The sequence below is a fragment of the Mandrillus leucophaeus genome, unplaced genomic scaffold, assembly GCF_000951045.1.
Source record: "Mandrillus leucophaeus isolate KB7577 unplaced genomic scaffold, Mleu.le_1.0 Scaffold74, whole genome shotgun sequence".
In the NCBI taxonomy this organism is placed as follows: Eukaryota; Metazoa; Chordata; class Mammalia; order Primates; family Cercopithecidae; genus Mandrillus; species Mandrillus leucophaeus.
This window is the reverse complement of record NW_012108030.1, coordinates 1065721-1075177: the sequence shown is the minus strand read 5'-3', so window position 1 is coordinate 1075177 and position 9457 is coordinate 1065721. Positions and strand designations below refer to the sequence as shown.

Below are 9457 nucleotides of genomic sequence, written 5' to 3'. Positions count from 1 at the left end.
GAAAACTTAGAATTTGTTTCTGTGACCCCTCAGCTCCAAATATAACTTCACAACCAGCCTTCTGATAGATACTTCATTCCTTCATTTGAGCTGATTCGGGTTTTGGCACAGAGTCAGGTATGGAAAAGGATCACATATCATGTTCTGTTGTTCAGAACACCACGACAGGACAAATAATGGATTCAAAGCAAGACCAAATTATCGACCCACTGGAAAACGAAGGGAGGAAGAAATGGAGCCTGCCACAGAGAATGTTTCCTGGAAGGAGTGAGGGCAGAGTCAGCCCAGAGAAGCAAGTATCCCAGTGGCCTGTGAGAAATGCACCATCTCTCTAAAGTTGTCTTCTCTTCCCTAAAATGAGGGGGACTTCAGAAGAAGACTGAGGAGGAGTTTGGATGTCCTCTGACCACCTCTGTCCTGCAGCACAGAATGTAACCATCCCTACTTTCCAACCTTCTTACCTCTGCATTGGAGACAGGCCAGAGTTCTGCCCCCAGGGGGCGCTCCATCCGCCATGCCCGATTTGGGGACCTACTAGCCAGGGTTGGCGCTGTCCATGGTTCTGCACCATAACTGTGCTCTGAGTTCAGGAAACTCCCAACTCCGCCGTGGACACAAACTCACAAGCTCACGGTTCTGAGCTGTAGGCCAGCGGGGCACCTAAGTCAGAAAGGCTTCGAAAAGGCTGGGTCCCTTTTGGGAAGGAGAGGCCAGGGAAAGGGACTTATCTCTGTGCTTTTCCTCTCGCTCCCCTTGTTGACCTAAGGATCATTCTTTTGAATTGTAGTGCCGGCCTGGCTAACGGGCAGGGAAGAACAAGGTATTTTTCTGACGTTCCAGATTATGCTGATGTTGCTGGCTCTTGGACCACGCTTTAAGTAGCAAGTCCCTGCCTGGACCTCCTCTCAGATAAGGGTTTAGGAAAGAGATGGACTTTCACTGAAGCTCCCCAAGTTCCAGACTTAGGGCTGTGCTTTTCTATATATACCTCATTTAATCTTCATAACCAACCTAAGAGAGGTATGGTTAATAATTCTCACTTGACAGAGTGGGAAACAGAGACTGGACGTAAAAGCGACTTCATGGGGTCTCACATTATTGGTGCATGTATATATGTGTGTGTGTGTATATATATAAATACATATAGAGAGAGACAAAGTCTCACTCTGTCACCCATGCTGGACTGCAGTGTCATGATCTCAGCTTACTGCAGTCTCAACCTCCAGGGCACAAGTGATCCTCCCATCTCAGCCTCCTGAGTAGCTGGGACCACAGGCACTTGCCACCATGCCCAATTCATTTTTGTTTATTTTTCGTAGAAATGGCATCTTACTATGTTGCCCAGGCTGTTCTTGAACTCCTGGACTCAAGCGATCCTACCATCTCAGTCTTCCAAGTAGCTAGGTCCACAAGCGTGTGCCTCCATGCCCACTAACTTTTTCTTTTCTTTTTATAGATACAGGGTCTCACTATGTTGCCAGGCTCGTTCCAAACACCTGGGCTCAAGTGATCCTCCACCTCACTCTCCCAAAGTGCTGGGATTACAGGCATGAGCCACTGAGCCTAGTGATACTTTCCATTGTGATGTTGTCAAATCTATCAAGATTTTTGATAAGAAGGATGAATTTTTCTTAACTTTTTGTCATAATCTCCATAAGGAAAATTATTTTTTTCTTCAAAAATTTTAAGAAAAGATGACTAGCAGAAGATCAGACATTTCCTAGCTTGCAATATTTTTCCATGTTTGTGTTATCAAAAATATACTTACCATTCACATTGTGTAATCATCCGTTATGCTGAGAAATAGAACATGCGGGCACCCCGGGAATCTTAGAAACCCTCTTTGTCTCCCACCCTCCCTGACCTTCTCTATGAGTTACCACCTTGCTGATATTTGTAATTATCTTTTTTCCCTGCTTTTGCCCATAAGCATAATACTTGTGTCTATATTCTTAAGCAAGAATAATTGTTTTAAACGTTCACACAAATGGAACAATGTGGTAATGTGTATTTTGTATAGCCAAAATAGGACTGCATCAACTTTCCTTTTATTAATGTCAGCATAGTATACTTTCCCTTTTAGCCTTCTCTATCTTTGTACTTTATGTGTATATGTTGTAAAGATCATATACTTGGAATCTATCCAAGTGGACTCTGTTTTTAATTGAAGCATTTATCCAATCATATTTAACGTAAATGTCCCATGTTATATTTTGTTTTCTGTATGTGTCACCAATTCTACATTACTTTATTTCTCCACTTTTTTTTTGTTTACTAAGTTTTTTGTTGTTGTTTGGCTTTTTGTTTGTTTGTTTTCTTGAGACAGGTCTCACTCTATCACTCGGCTTACTGCAGTCTCCATCTTCCGGGCTCAGGTGATCCTCCTGTCTCAGCCTCCCAAGTAGCTGGGACTGCAGGCATATGCTACCATGCCTGGCTAAATTTTTTGTATTTTTTTTGTAGAGGTGTGTTTTGCCATGCTGCCCATCTCAAACTCCTGGGCTCAAGTGATTCTCCCCACCTCGGCCTCTCAAACTGCTGGGATTAACAGGTGTGAGCCACTGCACCTGGCCAGTTTACTAAGTTTTTAAGAGTATACCTTTAATCATCACTAGGTTGAAAGTTATATATTATGATTCTGTTCTTTTAGCCATCGTGATACAAATTTACAGCATGCATAATTAACCTGTCAAAGTCTTTAGTAAATGAAAACCTCTCTCCTCCTGGATAATATATGGATAATAGGACATGTAAAATACGCTTACCTTGGTACTTAGCCATTGTGTTTGTCAGGAATTCTAAATTATCTTTTGTTTTTATTAAAGTTTCCCCATTTACTTGCTCTGAAAGATCATTATTGCTCTCATTTTTTAGTTGACTTTACTGAGTATAGATTACAAATTGATGTTAGAAATAGTATTTGCCTTCTTCGACTCTCCAGGTTGCTACTGATAATTCAGCTGTCAATTAAATGACTTTTCTTTTGAAGGCGATCCTTTTTCTCTGGTAGCTGTTCAGATTTTTTTCCTTGTCTTCAGTTTTCTTTGATTCAGCCTTACCTTGACACAAACCCAATGTGGAGATGGTCTCTTTTGACATTCCCAACCTTTCGCTGGGCCATAGATTTGACCTTCATTTCCAGAGCCACATGCAAGACCACACAACCAAAGCTCCCTTTTTTTTTTTTTTTTTTTTTTTTTTGAGACAGAGTCTTTGCTCTGTCACCCGGGCTGGAGTGCAGTGGCGCGAACTCGGCTCACTACAAGCTCCGCCTTCTGGGTTTACGCCATTCTCCTGCCTCAGCCTCCCGAGTAGCTGGGACTACAGGCGCCCGCCACCTCGCCCAGTTAGTTTTTTGTACTTTTAGTAGAGACGGGGTTTCACCGAGTTAGCCAGGATGGTCTCGATCTCCTGACCTTGTGATCCGCCCGTCTCGGCCTCCCAAAGTGCTGGGATTACAGGCGTGAGCCACCGCACCCGGCCAGCTCCCTTTTTGAATATGAGCAAATGCCCTTGGGAATTTCGGCTTAGTGATTCTGCTTACTTCTCTGGGTTCAGGCTTTCCCCAGAATTTTGGCCTACTAAGTTTCCATTTTATTTTCAGGCATTCTATACTATTTAAGGGAAGTATTCTTTTTCTACTCTCATTTTTTCCCCAAAAGATTTTATTATTTTCAACACAAGGCTTGATCAAAATTATCTAACCTGTCATAACCAAAACAGTAGTCACAATTCAACTTCTTTACAGTGATGAAAACGAGGTTTGGGTGGTAGATATTGAGAATCAGTGTCCTCCCAGTACTCCACTGGAATTATCCATTCATTTCCTCATGGCCACTTGCTAAAGTTTCTAACATCGTCATTTATCTGGGTTTGGAGAAACCTAGATAAGTAACTGGCGAATTTTTAGCTGCTTTTGGTTTAGCATTTAAAAAAATTAACTAGTTCAGTTTTAGAGGAGGGAGAGTATAATTTCTTTCTCTAGTCCACTCTTCCAACCCAAGACCACCCATGAACTCATGTTTGGAGGAAAAGATAGTGTAAGCCAGATGAAAGCAAGGAAGCATGACTTCCAGGAGGAGAAATCTCAAATTGCAAAGAAAGTGTTGTATGAACCAGCATGAAAGGCTTAAGGAAGGGTTGGCCAAGAGAAAAGCATAAATAAATAGATAGCAGGGAGGTCATGAAGGACCTTAAGTGACGGGGGAGGTGCTTGTGATGTATTGTCTAAGGCCAGGGAGCCATGAATGGGTTTGGGCAGGAAAGAGTTAGACTCAACTCTTTGGCTGTTGGAAGGATTCCTGTGGGTCTCAAAAATGAAGGACTGGAGCCGATGGAATATGATGCAAGGATTGCAGGTAAAAGTGGGCAAAGATATGACCCTGGCAAGGATGTAAGATCCCACATCATGAACCAAGTGCCAGGCTGAGGGGCTGGTCTCTCCTAGGGAGTCTTAGAAAAGTTCTGGGAAGGGGAGTGACATCAACATATTGCTGCCCTGTTTTTTGTACCCGGTCATCCCCAGCCTTGAGAGAATTTGCCAACAGGACCTTCCTATTCAAGAAAGAGAGACCAGCAAGCACTGAGCACATGCCCTGTGCCAGGACCTGTGTTGGTTGATTTCCATGTGTTGCTTTCTTTAATGGTCACAACAACCTTTGAGGTAACATGCATGATCTCTGATTTACAGAATGGGAAACTGAGGCACAGAGGGAGGCAGTGAATTGCTTGATGACAGTGCCAGGGCCTAGGTTTGAGCCCACTTCTCCAATTCCATCATCTGTCTTCTTTCTGCTCTGCTTGGAGCACTTACACATCAGTTAATGTTAACATTGTCACAAGGGCTCTTCATGCTTCAGCAAGTGGTCCCTGACTTGTCCTTCCCCCTAGACAGGCTGTGGTTCCTCCAGCCAGGACTGAGCTCTGGGGGAGTCCTCACTTGCTTGTCTTGACCTCTGAGTACTCCGTGGTGCTTGGGGCCTCCTGGTCCTTAGGCTCCCTCGACTTCATCTCAGAAAAGCTGAGGGAGGCATAATGGAGCTCCTGTTGTTCTCCCAAGGGAGGGGTATCCCCAGCAGGAGATGCTTGGTCTCCAGGGCTGTCTGGCCAGGGCTTCTTCCTGGAATCCTGAGTAAAGGGGAAGGGAAGGTGTCACAGTAGGAATAAAGAGGCAGCATAGAATAATGAGTTCTTATATTTATATGTTGCCTTGGGATTTATTTTGAACCTAAGTTGGATCGTCTCATGCCAGAAGCAGGGCTTAGTCACCTGGACACAATTACCAATTCTCCACCTCCTCCCAGTTCCCCAAGGTGGTTAATCCAGATGTCTGCCTGATACAACCACCTCCTTGTGACCAGCTCCCTATGAGACTTACAGCTACAACCTTCTTGACTTACCTCCTGACTCCTGTGTCCCTCATAGGCTGCACAGATATACTGCGGCAGCCACATCTCAGTCACAGTGTGGCTCCACAGAACTCCTGCCTGCTAGCTCTAAACCCCCAGTTAGAACTCCCTGTGGGAAGCCTGCTTGGGTTATGCCCTGGACTCTAATTAAGGCTTTGGCTCATGGGTCCTTATCCCTCTCTCTCTCTCTCTCTCACTGCCTACCCACTGGATGAGTACTTGTGTCCTGGTCAGTTTCCTCCTTTCCATTCGCCCTTCAAGGCTTGCTGTGCCATCTTCTCTCTGGGACCTGTGAGTAATAAACTGCCTCTGTTATTTCATGTGTTTTGTTGTGCTGTCTCCTCTGTGCCCCACCCACCCGACAGACCTGAACCTGACTTCTTTTCTGGTCAGGGCTCTCCTAGAGAATAGCTGTCTTGGTAGGAATAAACTGGACACAGGTCATATGAGAGCTGCAAGGACATCTGCCAGGATAAACAAGTTTGCTATGAGAGGGACTGCTGGTCACAGGCCGGGCACTTAGGCAGGAGGCGGTGTGCCAGGATAAAGGAGTATTCTGTGAAAGTTACACTGTGAACATATGGCCAAATCCCTGGGGTTCCCATTCAAGGCAGGGCTAGAGTTTATGGCCAATCCCCAGAAAGAGGCCTCAACACCAAAATAAGAGGAAAATACAATAAATGGTTCCCACAGGGAAGTTGGGCTGATGTGACATTTATCAATTCATCCTTTTATAATCCACTCCTCCTAGCAGGCCATAGGCTGCTTAGGTCAGGGTCTTTGTCTGATTTCTCACACTGTACGTACCCAGGACCTGGCACAGGGCAGACAGGGCTGGGTTCAAATCCCGGCCCCACCTGTCCATATACATTTCCTGTGAACTCAACTATTCACTCATTCTTTCAAAATTTTGTAATACTATGACTGATTAGACCATATTGAGGACTTACTAATCACACTGAATCGTCACAAAAAAACCCACAACAGTATAAAAGATATCCTAATTATCCCCACCTTACACACAGGGAAACTGAGGTGGAGAGAGGTTAAGTAACTTGCCCAGGGTTATTCATCTAATACATGGTGAGGCCAGGATTCGAACCCAGCCCTGTCTCCTCTCTTTCAGGTTCTGGGCACGTACTGTGTGAGAAATCAGACATAGACCCTGACCTAGGCAGGAGGAGTAGATTATAGATGAAACAAATGTATACCTTCAGCATATGTTACAAGGTATCTTATGTGCAAACCAGAAAAGAGATGGCAATTCTGATCCTGGACCTAGGTTCCAAGAAACAGAAACAAAATGGAGCCGATCCTAAGTCCCCAGCAAAGATGGTACCCAGACACAAGAAGCAATTTCTTTCCTCTCCCACCTTCACCCATATCCCTACCCATCACACTGTGGAAAAGTATGTTGAAAGCAATATGAGTCTTCAAACAGTAGCTCAGAAATTTTCTTTTTGAGACAGAGTTTCACTCTGTCATCCAGGCTGGAGTGCAGTGGTGTGATTTCATGCACCATTTCTCGAGACGGAGGCACGAGATTCACTTGAACCCAGGAGGCGGAGATTGCAGTGAGCCGAGATTGTGCCACTGCACTCCAGCCTGGGCAACAGAGTGAGACTGTCAAAAAAAAAAAAGAACACTTTAGCATTTAGATAATAGTTTTCAAATAAGAAAGAAAAGAAATAGAAAAGGAAGAAATATTTGAAAAAAAATAGTGGAAATAAAATTTCCAGAGTTGAAGAAAGATGAAACATCTCAGCTGAAAGAGCCCCAGAAGTGCAAGAAAAAAAGATGCAGGGCATCCCATGCCTAGATACAGGATAGTGAATCTTAAGAATATCAGAACCAAAGAGAAAATTATAAAAGTTTCCAGGGAAAATGAGTGGATTACCTACAAATATGTGAGATTAAGAATGATGCAAGATGTCATTTTTTTTTTTTTTTTTTTTTCCTGAGACAGAGTCTAGCTCTGTCGCCCAGGCTGGAGTGTAGTGGCGTGATCTTGGCTCACTACAGCCTCTGCCTCCTGGGTTCAAGTGATTCTCCTGCCTCAGCCTCCTGAGTAGCTGGACTTAAAGGTGCCCACCACCACACCCGGCTATTTTTTATTTTTAGTAGAGATGGGGTTTCACCATGTTGGCCAGGCTGGTCTGGAACTCCTGACCTCAAGAGATCCACCCACCTTGGCCTCCCAAAGTGCTGGGATTACAGGCATGAACCACCGGACCTGGCCGGCGTAAGATTTCTTGACAGCAATACTAAATGCAAGAAACAGTGGGGTGAAGTTTAAAGCACAGAAGGAAAATCACTTTAATTTTAGAATATATATCCTGCCAAATAAAATTCAAATGTAAGGGGATAAAATATATTTCCAGGCATATAAGTCTTCAGAGGCCTTGAGGAACCCAAATTGAAAACCCATTGGGAGGAAGAGTTCAAATACAAAGAGATAAAGAGAAAGAAAAACACAAAATCTGTGATAAGTATGAGATAGAAAGGTAACAAAATACCTCAGCAAAATGTGTAGTTGTGTGTTTTTTTAAAAAATCAAATAATAGAAAAATGCTAAGTATGTTCATAGTAACACAGAACAAAAACTGCACATCTATAGAAAATACCAACATTGTAAGAAGTTGAAGGAAGAGAGGCCAAGAGATATAAAAGCACGCCAAAGTTCTTTTTGTTAGATGTAAGACAGAGATATTAATTTTTTTTTTTTGAGACGAGAGTCTTGCTATGTTGCTCAGACTAGATTCAAACTCCTGGGCTCAAGCGATCCTCCTACCTCACCCTCCCAAGTAGCTGGAATTACAGATGTGCGTCACCGTGCCTGGCAAGATATTAAGCTTCTAAGTAAGAAAGGAGAAAAACTAAATATTGAAAAAGTGGAACTAAGTGAAAGTAAAAGGTAAAATAGTAGAAAGAAATTCACATATGTCAGTAACCACAATAAATGCCAGTAAACTCAACAAGGGATGTCAAATTGGATTTTTTAAAACCTGGTTATATACTGTTTACAAAAATCACTGCTAGAGCACAAATACATAAAATGTTGGGAGGATGGGAGAAAATGAAAAAGTATCAGGCATCTAACTAATCAATAAGAAACTAGAGTAGCTATATTAAGATCCATATGCCAGTTCATTCCAGCCTGCATGAAAGAATGAGATCCTGGCTCAAAAAAAAAAAAAAAAAATCCAGTCAAACAGACTTTAAAGCAAAAAGCATCATTATGAGCCGGGCACGGTGGCTCATGTCTATAATCCCGCACTTTGGGAGGATGAGGTGGGTAGATCACTTGAGCCCAGGAGTTCAAGACCAGCCTGGTCAACATAAGGAAACCCTGTCTCCACTAAAAATACAAAAATTACCTGGGCGTGGTGGTGGGCACCTGTAATCCCAGCTACTAGGGAGGCTGAAGCAGGAGAATTGCTTGAACCCAAGAGGTGGAAGTTGCAGTGAGCCAAGATCATGCCACTGCACTACAGCCTGGGTAACAGAGTGAGACTCTGTCTAAAAAAAAAAGAAGAAAGAAAAAAAAAGAAAACAAAAAGCACCGCTATGAAGAGAAAGAAGAGAAAGAATTACTATGTTTGATAAAATGTTCAGTTCACTGAGAAGATATAATGCTTTTCTAAAATATATGCTTTTAATTTAAAAGTACATCAAATATAAGAAACACAATGGATAGAACTACAGTAAGAAATTGACAAATACATTATCATAATGTCAGATTTCAACACACCTCTCTCAAGTATTGACAGGTTGGGAAGATCTATCTACGTCTAAAGATTTGGGTTTGAACATTACAATTAACACACTGGCCTGTTAGTTTAAGAAATAAAAAATATACATTGTCGCCCAGGCTGGAGTGCAGTGGCGCATTCGATCTCGGCTCACTGCAACTTCTGCCTCCTGGGTTCAAGCGATCCTCCTGCCTCAGCCTCCTGAGTAACTGGGACTACAGGTACCTGCCACCAACCACCATGCCCAGATAATTTTTATATTTTTAGTAGAGACGGGGTTTCACCATATTGGCCAGG

At 43.1% G+C, this 9457-nt stretch overlaps 1 long non-coding RNA gene across 1 annotated transcript in view; it reads right to left on the bottom strand.

Moving 5' to 3' along the window:
• Positions 1-4620: 4620 nt before the first annotated feature.
• LOC105528909 overlaps positions 4621-9457 on the bottom strand; it is a 21730-nt gene continuing 16893 nt past the window's right edge. The window contains exon 2 of the long non-coding RNA XR_001004428.1: positions 4621-5127. This is a non-coding gene — a long non-coding RNA (uncharacterized LOC105528909). The remainder of the gene's footprint in view (positions 5128-9457) is intronic.